General features: G+C 47.9%; 1 protein-coding gene across 1 annotated transcript in view; it reads right to left on the reverse strand.

Annotated features, from left to right (window-relative positions):
- Zbtb7c (zinc finger and BTB domain containing 7C) overlaps positions 1 to 15,135 on the reverse strand; it is a 299,886-nt gene that overhangs the window by 86,567 nt on the left and 198,184 nt on the right. The window lies entirely within an intron of this gene.

Genomic DNA, 15,135 nt, shown 5'->3' on the forward strand with positions numbered 1-15,135 from the left:
GTGTGAGGGATTGGGTGATGAGGGGAGGGGACGCATCATCAGAGCAGGTAACTAGTCTCCAAGATCAAGTGAGTCTATCCTTATCAAAATGGCATACTCCTGGGAGAAAACCAAAGAATAAAAAGTTTGCCCACAAAGTCACTGGTTATGCAAACATATAACCAGGGAAATTGCGCTCCACTCCCAGACCCGGGCAGGTAAATGGGTCAAAACAAGATCCCAGTGGAGTTGGTACTCATCCAGAAATGCTCCTTGTCTGTATGTACCCAAGGTTTGCCTCTGCAGCTGCAGGCAGGAGAGTGCGACGGGGGCCACTGGTGGGGCAGCACTGGGTGGGGGGTGGGAGGATGGGAGAGTGTGGGGCAAAGGGCATAAGGCACCAACTCCTAAAGAGCAGGGTGTGACTTCTACAGAGTGCCAAGGGACCATGGCGGGTAGAAGCCAGGCTTCTGTGCACAGGCAGGCCAGAAGTTTATGCAGCTGTGGGAAGGCGGGCATGTGGGAGGAGAGTTGGGGAGTGAAGACTGGGAGGGGGAGTCCCGGGCAAGTAGACAGCTGGCCTGGCTCTGAGGGTCCTCTTAGTGGGTCAGATAGTAGGTGGGGGTTTATGGGGCAAAGCCAGTTCACAGACATAGTTTCAGGGCAGGGGAGAGCCTGCCTTTTGGAGGACAGACACAGGGCGCCTTGGAGCATTTTTTTTTTAAAAAAACTGGCTGAAGTGGGGCGTGCGAAGAGGGTGGGCAAAAGGCTGCAGGAGGGCTGATGTGGGAAGGGGTGGGAGAGGGGAGGTGGCTGCCTATCCCAAGCAGCCCTTCCTCACAGGACTCCAGCCAGCTTTGAAAGGAGTGTCTGGGAAGGCCAGAGGGTGGTGCCAGGGCCACCGAACTTACAGCCAAGAGCCAGGAGGAGAGCTGGCTAATGTCCAGTCTACCCGCTGGGTCCTGTAGTGGACAGTCGGTGTCATGCCTCCCTCCCTCTTAATCACTGTGTGTGCCCTGCTGGGACACTCCCTTTGAAATAGCTTTGGGGAAAAAATGGGGAGTACCGCCCCTTTAGCCTTACTCTGTGCCAGCTGCCTCCTGGGAACAGGAATATAAACAAAAGCAAGCCAGAGAGGGTTGGTAGGCAGAGGGGCATAGGGAGGCTCCCAAACTACCCGCGGAAGGGGCTCTGGGCAGGGCAGACTCTAGACCTGTGATTGCCCATTTCCTTGTAGGCTGGTTCCTTCCTCCTTCCTGCTCTCCACGGCCCCTCCCTCTTACTCACACAGCTCTTTTATTCTCTCCCTCCTGCCCTCCATCAGTTGGTCCCCCCACCCCTGACTCCTGCCATGTCCTCCCAGGTCACGTCAGCCATAGCTCTGGCAAGCAGGCCTGGATGCCTAGGCGCGTCGACTCTTGCTGGCCCCAAGTCACTTCTAGCAATCTAGTGACGCAAGGGCTCCTACCTCAGACACAGGCATGGGGCAGGGTATGTCAAAGCTCCACAATCAAATGACCTGCTGTCCTTACAGGAAACCCAGGCAGGGCCTGCTTGTCACTGTGATGTGGCAACATAGACAGCTTCTATACATGGGCCACATGGGAGCACAGTGTCCATACATGCAGACGTAAGGAACAAGACACATATCCAAGCTATGCCCAGGGAAAACACGACAGAACGTTTGCCAAGGGCCTACTCTCCCATTCAGACCTCACATGGATGCCATGAGGCAGCTCCTATTGACTCACTGTCATACCCATGGGGAAACTGGGGCTCCAAGAGCTCTTAGGACCTGCTCAAGGTCACAGCATGATAAGTAATAAAACTGGTGGCCACACCTTGGTCTCCACGGCTCTGGTGCCCAAGGGCTGCCCTGGATGGAGTTCAAGCCCTAGATTTCTGTTTGTTCTCTATAGAGCTGGGCTTGGCTCATGTGTGCCTCAGTTTCTCCACCTGATGAACATGAGTGCAATGTCTCTTACTGACCCCAGAAGGTATTATTACACAAAAGATTGGACTTGGCTGTAGCCCTAGAGAATGCCCTTGTGACAGGAACTAGTGTCACTCAAGCTGGGGATGAGTCAACTTTCCTGTCGCTGTCTCCTTCTTGGCCCCTCTTTGCCCATAACCAATCAGCCACAAGCTATTTCCACAACAGATTACAAATCTCTTCCAGCTACCCCTTTGGATTCCCAATGTTACCTCCCCCCGAAACCTCCTCACAATCACTCTATTGAGACTTCTTCTTCTTCTTCTTCTTCTTCTTCTTCTTCTTCTTCTTCTTCTTCTTCTTCTTCTTCTTCTTCTTCTTATTATTATTATTATTATTATTATTATTATTATTATCATTATCAAGGTTTCTCTGTAGCTTTGGTGCTTTGGAGCCTGTGTCCTGGAACTAGCTCTTGTAGACTAGGTTGGCCTCGAACTCACAGAGATCCATCTGCCTCTGCCTCCTGAGTACTGGGATTAAAGGTATGCACCACCACTGCCTGTCTCTGTAGAGTCATTTTAGCCTATCTCTCTGACCTCATCCCTACCTGGCTCATTAGCCCTATGTCACGTGACTACCCACAGAATCTGATGAAAACGTGAATCCAGTCCTGGTATATCAATAGTAGAATATTTGCCTCACATACCCGAAGTTCCAGGTACGATCACCAGTACAATAAAAGAAATCAGCGTGTACAGGACACTTGCATTGCTCTCTGGACTGTGTATCAAGGCCACAAACACTTTGAAACCCCAGCTGCTCTCTCCAAATCGCCTCCCTCCTGCCCCATACTCTTGTCATAGGCAGGCAGGTCACATTCCCTTTCCTTGGCTTTCATTCCCTGACCTGAAATGCTTTCCTCCACTTCAGGTCTCCCAGAAATGTCACCCCTCTCAAAACAGGGCTTTCCAGACCTCACAGATAAACCAGGAGCTCCCCTTCCCGCCTGCCCTCTGTCCAAGGTCTTTGGTCAAAGCACCACATCGCTGATAGACTTTATATCATCTGTTGATTGCATTCTTTCACTGTCTCTCCTTTAGAACGGAGGTTCCCCCAGGGCCGGGACCTGGCATGTGGCAGGCACAGGATTGCTGTGTGTGTTGGCTGCTGTCAGACAGAACTGACAGTTCGGGAAGCACCGCACTGGATCTGGTCGGGGCTTTGTCATGGGTAAGCTGTGCACCCCTAGGGATGTTCTGTGCCCTTGGTGATGGCAGGTGCCTCTCCAGAGCCTCAGCCTCAGCCTCTGTCAATGAGGAGCATGGATGTGAGGCTGAGGGTGAGACTCAGAGCACGGATCCAGACCTATTGGTCCTGGGAGAACCAGTGGAAGGGGATGACAAACAGGAAGCCTTCTGGCTATGGTGCTCTGGGTCTGGCTGTGCTGTTTAGACCCTAGACATTTGGTCCAAGACATTTCGAGATGACTGGAAGACTGAAAACGTTATCATTATCCCTGATAGAAGACTGGGCAATGGTCTGCAATGCTACCCTGACCCCATTGCGGACAAGCCACTCACGCTTGGAAACTGAGCTCTTCTGGAGAGAGACTCAGCATGGCAATTGCCTTCTCCAGCCGTTTGCTCCCGGTATACCGACTCTGAGGGTCCAGACGGATGGTGGTGACAACTGGTATATACACAGACAGATTGAAGTGTTCACTTCAACTTTCCGGGGGTGTTCTAAACCGGCTATCTTTATTGTTGTTGTTGTTGTTGATACTATTACTATTTGGCAGTGCTAGAGATCAAACCTAGGGCTCTCTGCACTTTAGACAACTGCTCTACCACTGAGTTCCATCCTCAGTCCTAAGCGTGGGGTCTTACTTAGGCCTTTACGATAGTCTTTGAGAATAGCCCTAAAAGGACCTGGGTCCCTTTGCAGATGAGGAAAGTGAATGGCAGAAAAAGGAGCCCTTTGACACCGATAAGGAAAACTCCTAGTGAGATTCTGGATCTACCAAAAATTTATCTGGTGTTTTTCCATGTTAGAGAAAACTTATGAAACCAGGAGGCCACCCAAAGTGAGACAGGTGGATATCTGTGGTCTCCACTCTTGCTCCCTGGAGGGCCCCACACTGCATGTCGTCTTCATTGACAACAGCCCACCTTGAACTTGTTAGGTGAAGAACAAACATTTAATCAAAGTTGGAGGGAGACAGAAGCCCCAGGATGGCCCCTCCCACAAAGATTCACACAGAGGACCCCACCAGCCTGTTTCGGTAGCTTCTCCAGGTTCTACTTTAACAAGACAAGACCTCAACTCTGAAGCTCTGGTGGTCTCTGTGATCATCCTATGCTCTCCCTCTGAGCCACAACCAGTGCTCAGTCAAGCGTATTAAAGGTCCTGAAATAAGAAGCCATCGCTGTTTAGCATCAACAGAGAGGGAGCCATTGCTGGTCTCGGCTCTACCTCAGCAACCCTGTGCGTGGTCGCCCAGTTTATCCAAATCTGCCAGCTGCCCCTGTGTTTTCGCAGCAGACCCAGTTCTTGCCAGCCTCCCCAAGCTCCTCCATTTCTCCAAGTACCCAGCAATCATCCAGAGAAGTAGACCCCTGGGACTGCCTGGCCATTAGCTGCCCTGTCCTGTGGGAGTTGGAGGATGAGGGTGAGGGACCGTGGCCCCAAGGGGAAGGACCGAATGTCTTTGGAGACTGCCTCTCATGTCTTGTTCCTGGGCCAGCTGGTGCTTGTCTGGGGCCAGGGAGCCTCTGAGGGGAGGAGCTGATTAAGCATAGGTGCTGGAGTGTTTGCCCTTGGGGAAGTGAGGAAAAGAACTCTGCCATGGGGACAAGGAGAGGCTCTGAGCCTGGCTGGCTATGTGGGTAGTGGGGTGGGGCGCGCGGGGGTGGGGGAAGCAGTGTCCTAGCCCTCTGCCCAAGGTCTGACTTCCTTTGGCATTGTATGGCACTCGGGGCAGGAGGTGGAAAGGGTGCCAACCAGGAGCTTGAGCTAAGCCTGGTTGGGGTGGGGCTGGGCCTGTCACCACCAGAGCAGGCTGGTAGCAGAGGGCGGGAGGAGGCTAGGTCAGACCTTGGCTAAGGTGGGGCCATAGCAGAAAGAGGGGGGCATCAGCTGGGGGGTGGGTGGGCTCCCCTTCTTTCCCCACCTCACTCTCCTCCTACTCCCTCATCCTCCCTCTTCCCCTTGCTTTTTCACAGGTATGCACTACCCTGCTCCCTATCCCCATTCCCATCAAGACCTAGGCTTTGGCTGTAAAATGACAACAAAGTTCTATGCTGCCCCCCAGAGCTGAGCTTCCAGCAGAGGGACAATAGACTTGTGAGTATCTACTAAGTCCTCAAGAGGCCCGTCAGTTCCCTGTCCGTTCCACAGCACAAAACCTCTCACCCTGGCTGATCCTCCACCGGGGACACTAGCAGAGCAGGAACTATAACACCCTTGTACAGTGAAGAAATGGGCTGGAGGGTGGGAAGGTGACTTACTCAAGGTCACCCTGGGAGGAGGCCTGACTCCGTACCCAGTGTTCCTGCTGCCCGCCCTCTTCCCTAGCAGACAAGGCTTAACTCTGTGTTTCTTACAGACAATATCTCATTCAAAGAACATTTGTACATAGAAAATAAAAAAAAAACGAAGAAAGAACTTCATCCTAGACAAGCTGTGAATTTGCTTAACATTAAATGAATATTTGCTGGGTAAGACAGGCTCCCAGGGGGTCCAGCTGCTGCTCTCTGGCCTTGAACCACACTCCCTTGGTAGACATGGTGAAATCTGACCTGCCCTCTCTGGGTCCTTTGTATCTGTGAATTCCCATTGCCCAGTTAGGTTACTAGGACCCTGCAGACATAAGAAATATTCCCTTAGGTAAATTTTAGGCATGGTCCTCCAAGCCTGCTTTACTAGACCATGTCATTAAACTCAGTGTTGGGTCTACCTCGGCCAATTTCAACAGAAACCTGCTAAGTCTGGGAAGAATGTTGCCTACCCCATTCCTGATATCAACTCACTCTGGCCGCCTTCTGGGAGAGTCCTAAGCTTGCTGAGCAAGAATTTGAAGCTTTCTCTTGTTATTTTCTACCCACAGCCACCCCCACTCCATTTGTGTCTCACCGTTCAGAGCTGAGCCCAGTCTCTCTCCTGTTGCAGCCAGGCTCAACTACAATCAAAGCCAGAAGGGGAAAACTACCCTATTGCAATAGCCCCCAGTAAGGGTTTTCTTGGCTATTTTAGCAACTGTATGAATAACCGTTCTCTTTAAAACTATCAGCTCAGACTCACATTCAGTTCTTACCTCCAGATTCGCATCCAGAACCCCAAGTTCTCCTTTAATGGAGTGACCAGAGAGACCCACGGCTGATCCAATACAGAGCTCCAGATGACTGCCCTCGGAGACACATTCAGGGTAAAATTTTGTATTTTTATCCTTAAGTTTCTGAGAATACTCCCCCAGGCTAGGTTAGAGTTCCAAAGTTCTTTGACCAAAAGGTTCTTGTTTGAAACAAACCTTTCTAGATGGAAATATCTCCCATCTTCTCTGGCGTTTTACTCCCCGTCTCCAGAGCAGGAGCTTCTGACTCTTTCGTGCGGCACTGAGTCCAGAGCTGTGCCACAGTCAGAGGCAAACGCAGACCCACTAGAGTGAGAAGCTCAAAGGCAGAGGGTGAGGGAGAGCCAGGGCTTCTTCGTTTGGGAGGTATCAGTAGCTGAGCTTCTGAGCTGACCCCACCTCAGCCCTGCTGACCTCATGCTCCAGCTCCAAGCAAGACTACAGCACTAGCTCCGCCTTCTTCTCTTTTATTGGCATGATTAATTAGATAAGGCAACTTTTGAATTTTAACAGCTTCTCTTGGAGGTCTCTTTCCTCCTGTACCCCTTGCAGCCTCTGCTTGACTCCCCCAGTCTCCCAACTCCTCAGACACTTGAACTTTAGTCTCTGGACTCTCCTGAGGGAGCCACAAGCAACTGTATATCAGGGTAAGACAATCTTGAAAGGCTTCTCCATAAATATTGGTAGCAAGCTCTGGTCTTCCTATTGAATGCTAAGCATACACCCTTAGCTCATTCCATCTGTCAGAAACCAGCTCTGATGAACAGAAAATGAAGCCAAGTCGAGGGTCAGCTCGAGGGTTTACATCGCCACGTTTGCACAGCTTACAGTTGAGACGTAAGCAAAACTATAGTGTCAATTTGTGTCTGTTTACGTACTCATGTATGCCTGTCATATATATGTGGTACCCTTCTATGTGGTACTATCAAATTCACTTATAAAACTCTCTAAGACAGTTGTATTCAAACTGGTTTAGATAAAGTATACTTGTCTCTTTTTGTCTGCCAGCTCACTTTCTACAATTTTAGCTACTGACAGTCAACTAAAATCCCAAAATATCAATATCTGGATATTTCCAGAAAGAAACAGTTCATCGAATTTTAAATATATTTTTTGGGCGGTTACTTGAGCGTAAATATTGTGAAACGGTAACAGTTGGTGTGTTAAATGAGATGGCTACTAGGTAACCAGTGAGTGGGTGGTATACACATACGGGATACACCGGATGAAGGGAAGACTCACATCCTAGGCATGACAAACGAGAAGGCATGAGATTTCATCAGGCTACAGAATGACAACCTGGGGATGGATGGAGGTAAGCAGCGGCCTCACGTGACAGCGAACAACCTGCGCTGTGCGCCTCTGTGCACCTCAGATCATCCCATCAGGTAGGTGTTGGGTTTTGTCTCCCATCTTCACACCGGGACACAATATGGTATGCTGAGAGCGGAGACTGCATTTACCTGTGTTTTATTTAGGACCGTTCTGTTTTTTTTATTATTAGTTATTGTTGTTAAGTAAGTACTGTCACTAATTTCCAAGTTAAACTTTATATAAGCACGCAAAGATAGGAAAAAAGGCATATTGTTTTAGGAGTTCAGTGTGGGGGGGTGTCTTAGAACATACTATTACAACTGCTTATGTAGATTAAATACTCCTAAAACTCTCAGACATACACGTTTATTAAAATGTTTTTCAAGTTTATGTAACTTAGGCAAAGTTTTTATAAATAAAACAATTTTAATATTGCTGGCTTCATAAAACTAGCCATGCATCATTAAGAATAACATAAGCATATATTTTGTATTTAATGGTCTTTATCATATATATATATACATATATATAGATATATATATGTATATATATATAATATATATATCCTAACATGTATGTGTTCTTAAAAAAACAGCTAGCAGGGAAACAACCTAAATTAATGGACATCTCTGTTTAATGTCTTATATAGTTTTTATGAACAATCAAAGTATAACCACTATGAACATGTGTACCGACTGTAAGTGGGAGAAACATTTTATGAATAGACTTTCCAATAATAATTATGCTATGGGTTGGATAAAATAGTTTTCAAATCTCCTTAGTAATTTTCTATCTTAGATCTGTGCTAAATTAAACCAAGCAACAGATCTTCATTAAGGGCCTAGGTCACTTCTAAGTAAGACGAACTACTGAGGAATAGGAGTCACCAAGCTCAAGCTTACAGTTATATGCCCTCGAGTCCTTATTTTTATATTTTTATGTACTGTGAAATAGCATATCCCATAAAGTGGGAGATAATGTACTTATAAATTTTCTGGTTTGCTACAAAATCCTGGTATGTGATAGGTGACTAGCTATTTCAAATCCTGAATCAAATGCTGACATTGAATTGATTTCAAAGGATATTTTCTCTCACCTTGTAAAAAAAAAAGCATGTCAAAAGACAATTATGAGTCCGGCTTGGTGGCTCATGCCTGTAATTCCAACACTTGAGAGGCTGAGGCAGGAGGATGGCCATCAGCTTGGGGCTAGCCTGGATGATACAGTGAGTTTTAGGCCAGTCTGAGCTACACTGTCAGAGTCTGTCTCCAAACAGCACGACAACGGTTTATCTGATGAGCTAACCTGCAGGAAAAGTATTATCAAATGCAAGAAGACACTTCATTCCTCTTGTGTGGCATGTGTGTGGGTAAACGGTATTAGTGGAAACATTTGGGAAGCTGCATGAAGGCCTTCAGATGTGTGGCTACCCTTACTGTTCGTGACGTGCCTGGTATAATAAACCATAACTTTGAAAACTGTTTTCAAATGCCATGCCACTGGAGTACCCAGGCTTCCTAGCAAATGAATTCCAATCAGATCTCTGACGGTCTTAACGGTTCCATGTGGAAAACGTCTGCCTTACTGAGTCTTATCTGACAGAGATTGCCACCAACTACTTCCAGAGTTCTCTTCAGCAGAAAAGGAATTTCTCAGAACCCCATGGAAGGAACTGTGGTAGGTTCTCTAGGGTCCAGGCTTCTGGTGGTTTTTCCTTTAGTAACAGTGAGCCCTGGCACTAGAGCGAAGCAGGACTTGCTGACTTCCGGACAGGAACTACTATATCCATGATCCCACTAACGCCAGGGGAAGCAAACCCAGAAGGGATGAAGGCTGATGCTGCTTTGGGGGACTCCTTTTTCTTGCATCAAGCTCTCCAGACCCTACAGCCATTAGCTAATGAAACATCCACTTTTTCCTTGTGTCTAAGCTGCCAGATTCAGAATGTTTTCTGTTGGAGGAATATCGGCTATCGGTACACATTCAGTACGAATTAGCTCTCTTTGTAACAGAACGTGATTAGAAACATTGGCTGTATATAAGACTGACCAGATGGTCAGACGTTAGGATGTGGCGTGAGATATGATCAGGTGTTCCAAGGAGCTAAGGGCGACTTCATAGAGCCAGTGCTTACGGAGCCCTCTTGGCAAAGTCAGCCTAGAGCCTGGCTTGTTCATGTGTAACAAAGATCACTTCTGAATAGCCTAGAAATTTAGTATATTTGGATATTTATGGATGTGTGTGTGTGTGTGTGTGTGTATGTGTGTGTGGAGAGAGAAAGAGAGAGAGAGCGAGAGAGAGATGAGATATCACACACACACACACACACACACACACACACACACACACACACACACACATCTCCCAGAGGTACATCAGTGGTAAGTTCCTGATTTACTTCCCAGCTATGAGAACCTTGTCAGGGTTCAAACTCAGAGTCCACAGGTTAACTTCCTACCTAGCAAATTCAAAAAAACTCCCAAGTTATCAGTTACCATTCTTGGTGCACCCATGCTCACAATCTGACCAAATCGAATGAGACCAGACTTATCGTACAAATGAAGATAATCTTACATTGATAGTCTCTGTTAAAAAGCGCAGAGCAACTATAGAAGGTAATCTTGTAATCCCACAGAAAGCGCTAGTACACCCTTAAAGGCCAGCAGCATCTGTACCCTTCATTAGCTGTGGGGTTATGAGGGAGGGTGTGCGTGTGTGCATGCGTGCGTGTGTTGTGTGTGTGTGTGCATGCGTGCGTGCGTGTGTTGTGTGTGTGTGCATGCGCGTGCGCATACTGATGGGCGCAGGTGCAGGTGGTGAATGTAGGTGAGGAGGCATGGTGAATAGAAGGACAGGTTGGGTGGCTGATTGCTGGACGGGACAAGAACGTTTACCTGTACTTTCTCTGTGGCATCCACACCACGTGGAGACATGCTCTACCTCCCAGGTACTCAGGCAGAGACTGGACTCGCTTCACTATGCTGTAACCAGCTGGTCAGTGATGGATACCGCGTGCGGCTGAGCTGTCCACAGCCCCTCCGCAAAGGCCAGACAAATTGGAGGGTATAGTGGCTCTGCTCAGTGACCCTGGTCTTACTGCAAGGCCACTGGGATTGGGATCTCTGAATTGCAGCTAGACATTTTCTACAATCTCAGGTTAGCCTTCTAGGATAGATAGGAGGACAGAGCAGAACTAAGTAGCCACTACAGGGTCAAAACAATGTACTTGGCTTCCTGAAAAAAAATCACATTAAAGAAAAGACTCACTGTTCATCCCCAGAGACAGGAAAATAATCATGGCAGCTGTGTAACCATGCTTAGAGCTTTGCACAAGTTATTATATATATATATATATATATATATATATATATATATATATATATATATATATATATATATATATATATATATATTCAACAACAACCCCATAAAGTCAGTATATCTTTTTCTTTTTTACAGAAGGACAACTTTGATCCAGGATCTGAACTCAGCTCACATTTACCAACTCCGAACTCAGCCTCAAGCATGGGGAACTAGTTATTTGGGACTCTTAATGCAATAGGAGAAATCAGAGCAAGGTAGAAAGAAGGCAGGCTGTGCTAATCACAGCAGAAGGGAAACATGAGCCAAGGCTGTGGATGCAGTTTGGGGGCATCAGGTAACAGAGAAGCAACAGCTTCCTGACCAGCAGGTTTACAGAGACATATATTGCAAGTCTGAGGTAACTGTAAAGTCCTTGACAGGCCGAGTCTCACTGAGGAGAGAGCACTGCAGTAAGCAACAGAGGGACCAGCTTCTCCTGGAGCCACTGCCAATTCTCCTGGATATATGGGTGTCCAGGATATAGATTCCTGGGACTTACATGGACCCACAGAATTGGAATTTGAACCCCAAATCAGCATTCTCATAGGTTTACCAGCGGGTGTGGATGAAGCAGTGTTGGTGGGTAATTGGGTTTGGCTGAACTTCCATACCTAGACAATGCCATGGTTGGGATGGTGCCCGGAGAGTTCATGGGCCAGGGGGTTTGCCAGTTCTGGTTCTCCAACCTCCCACCAGGCTGGAGGGATACTTTATCAAGGCTGACCAGTCTGGGTCCTCGTTATTCTTTCGGCTCCCACTTTTGACACAACATGCTGTGTTGGCCGCATGCAGCTCCGTGTCCCTCCTGGCACTTCTGTTTTGAGGGCTGGGCCTCCCTGGTCTGCCCATCCTTCATGCTCCCTCCTCTGGTCAGACAGGGGGAGGTTATGCATCTCTGCACCATGAACTGGACACAGATAATGGTTGTGGGTAGTGTTACTGAGAGTGGAGAAGCAGTGGGACCGAGATGAGGTGATAGCCAAGAGGGACAAAGGCCACCCACCCAACCAGCTCGATCAGACCATTTGTGCATGCAGAGAAGATGGTTGGGACCAGGTGACTGGTGCTAAGGATGCCAGACTGTGGAGTCTCAATACTGGGGAAGGGTAAAGACAAACATACACCCAAACAACCATTATTGAGACGTGGCTGTTTATGACTCTGGTTTTTCAGGTTCTTTATCAGTGTGTCACAGCAGGCTTCAAGGAGCGGAAGTGAGTAAGGAGCCTGTTTCTTTCTCTTGAGGAAAAAGCTTATGCCATACATTAGATTTTAAGTTTATCAACTCTAGAAAGGTCAAGAAAGAATATTCTTGTGAAAGAACGGAAGTCAGTTAGAAATATTGTACGAGTTATATACATATTACCCATGGCAGAAAGAGAAGCAATCGCTACAAGGGGTCTTCCTCAGACAGAGATGAGAGGCCAGATGGATGGAAAGGCTTAGATGAGAGCATGATTAATAGGACAAACAGACAAACCTCCTCATGAGGGGCAGCAACAGGTCACCACGGTGCCACCCACCTGCTCTACTTTTCCACGGCATGAGTAGGTGACATCGAAGCTGGGAAGAGTCAGGCCCCTGTTGCGGAGGTGTCCAGAGCCATTGCCCTCCAAGGACGATGGGACGTAAAGATAAAGCCTTCTTGTAGCGATGAAGTCACTTTGTGGGAAAATGGGATTTGGTTTCTCAACTTTTCCAGAACTGTCTCTTGCGTAAGATGGGACACATTTGACAAGAATCCCACGGAGCCCTCATTGAGTGAGCACTTGGGCACCACGCGAACCGCCTGACAAGTATCATCTTGTTCACGTCTTACAGCAGTCCTGGCGGTGTGGGCAGCACTAGAGCTTCTGTTTTACAGGGGAGGAAATGGAGACCCAGAGGTGTTGAGTCATTTGCCCCAAAGCAAACAGCTGTAAGTGAAACAGTTGTACTGGGAGCTTGTTGGATCGGCCCACAGCCCGGCTAGTACTTGGATGCCTTATGGTAGAGGAGATATCCTGTGGTCTAAACCAGCTCCATCTCTGTCTTCTATAACAGGGCTGGACCCTGGATATTTTAGGCCTACGGCTCCATTTGCCTTTACAGAGACAGTGCTGTGCAGCCCTTAACATTACTCTGTCTGGTAGTTCACACGGGGGAGCATTGTCAACACTTCCCATTTGTTGGCCATCTAAAAACTTGGATAGATATAGGATATGCGTCAGGACTCATTAAAATATTGAGGAATGGTCTAGATCCGTAGCTGCAGTTCCCAAACCTCTCATAAAAGTGGCACTGGCCACAGAGTTGGGCCTCAGTGTTCCCTGAGCCACTCACTGTAGAACATACGCAGGCATGAACCATATCTTCTGGACTACAGTTTGAGGTCAGGGACTCCTGCTTCGTTATATTCTCCTGTGAAGTCAAGTGTGATCCTCTGGATAAAACCAATGGCCCTTTAAGCTTCTTCTTCTTCTTTTTTCCCCTCAGTTTGACCTTGACTTTTGAAGCCCTAGAGAGTACGAAGTGTGGCAGACAATAGCAACAGCACCCAGAGAACAGGGTTAGCAGATACATCAGCCTGTGCAGGTCTTGCCAAGTCTAGAAGCCAAGCTGCACACAGAATCTGTGCAGTCCTTGGTGCTAGTGCAGGCAGCTCGTGCTCCAAGAAGTCAGGCAGGGGTCAGAGATGGGCACGATTCCAGGGGTGTGACCTGGCTCCCTGAGTAGGTACAGTGAAGCAGTTTGGGGGTGGATCTAGGTCCCAGTGGGATAAGAGCAGCCTCTTCCAAATGACACAGTGACCTTTGGGGACCTGGGTAAGGAAGGTAGTCCATGGGTAGAGCACTGAGCTATGGAGCCTTGCTTAGGAGGCAGGATGGGGTTGGGGTGTGGCCTGGGAGAGTAGTTATGATCCTGACTGTGACCCAGAAGTCAAGCTGACCCCACACCAGCCTTTCCTGCCATAAGAATCTCCTCATTGGTTCTTGGAGGCTGGCTCCATAGTCCTCTCATGGCTGAAATTTCCTCTTACGTTTGAAATGAAAACTGTTTCTTAATGTTGAAGCCTTGTGTGTTTCTTGTTTTGTTTTGTTTTCCACTTAGTATTCTATGGCGGCCATTTTCCCATGATGCACTTTCCCTCATCCTCTATTCCTCTTCTCCCACCACCATCTTACCTGCAGGTGCCTTGGGCTGCCATCCTCTGATTAAACCAGTGGTCCTCTGAGCTATCCTGTTAAACATTTAAATCCTGCTCTCTTCCGGGGAATTGCTTAAAAGATTTGAATAAGTCTGCATAATAGGAAACCCTGCACCCATACAGGGCCTTGAATTGTTGATCCTCTTGTCCCTGCCTCTAGAGTGCTGGGTTTAGAAGTGTGTGCGACCATGCCCTGCAAAACCAGAGTTTTAGATCATTCCTTTCCATCCAGCTGTGTGATCCTAACGAGGTGGGGGATAATAGCATGCTCAGTCTGTCACAGCCACGGGGCTCCTGGAAGACCCTGTGAACCCTCACGTTACTCCTGAGGAAGTGGGGTGCACCCAGGCTACAAAGGACACCTGTGTCTAATTAGTCTCCTCTGTGGAGATCTATGAAATGATCTGTAGCAGCCTGGGAGGAATGTGTGCACTTACGCCACACCTTCATCTGAAAGTGATCGGGAGCAGCACCCAAATACGACTGCAGTTTAAGGGAGACAGAAGAACCCAGGAAGCAACTGAGCTAAGAGTGGACCAGATGGAGCTAGGCTTGACGTGAGCATGAAGAAAGATGCCCACAAGTCCTCGATGTCTACAAACCGAGTCCTGAGGAGGAGGCCATGTTAGCGTGTGCGGCTCTGCTTCCTTAGTCTCTAGGATCTGCTACTCACTCACTGTATGCCAGCTGACCAAATGGGCAAATCTCTGTGCAGGTCAAGTTACGTCAAAAAGTAAAGTAGGAAGTGTATAGAAGGGTTGCTTATCTTTTCACTTTCTTGTCTCCTTAAAAAATGCCTCCTACACCGCTCAGGTCCATGGGATGCTATGACCGAAGCTGCCCTCATTGGTCAGTAATTCTGAATGGACACCCAAAGACATCAAACAATTATGGGGACCATATCCAAAACATGCATGACTTTTCTGAGCTCAAATTACACCCATTTATCTTATCTGTGTGATGGGGGTGGGCATAGGCCATGGTCCTGTGTGCCCCTCTCCTAGTTTC

This window comes from Microtus pennsylvanicus, chromosome 4, assembly GCF_037038515.1.
Source record: "Microtus pennsylvanicus isolate mMicPen1 chromosome 4, mMicPen1.hap1, whole genome shotgun sequence".
In the NCBI taxonomy this organism is placed as follows: Eukaryota; Metazoa; Chordata; class Mammalia; order Rodentia; family Cricetidae; genus Microtus; species Microtus pennsylvanicus.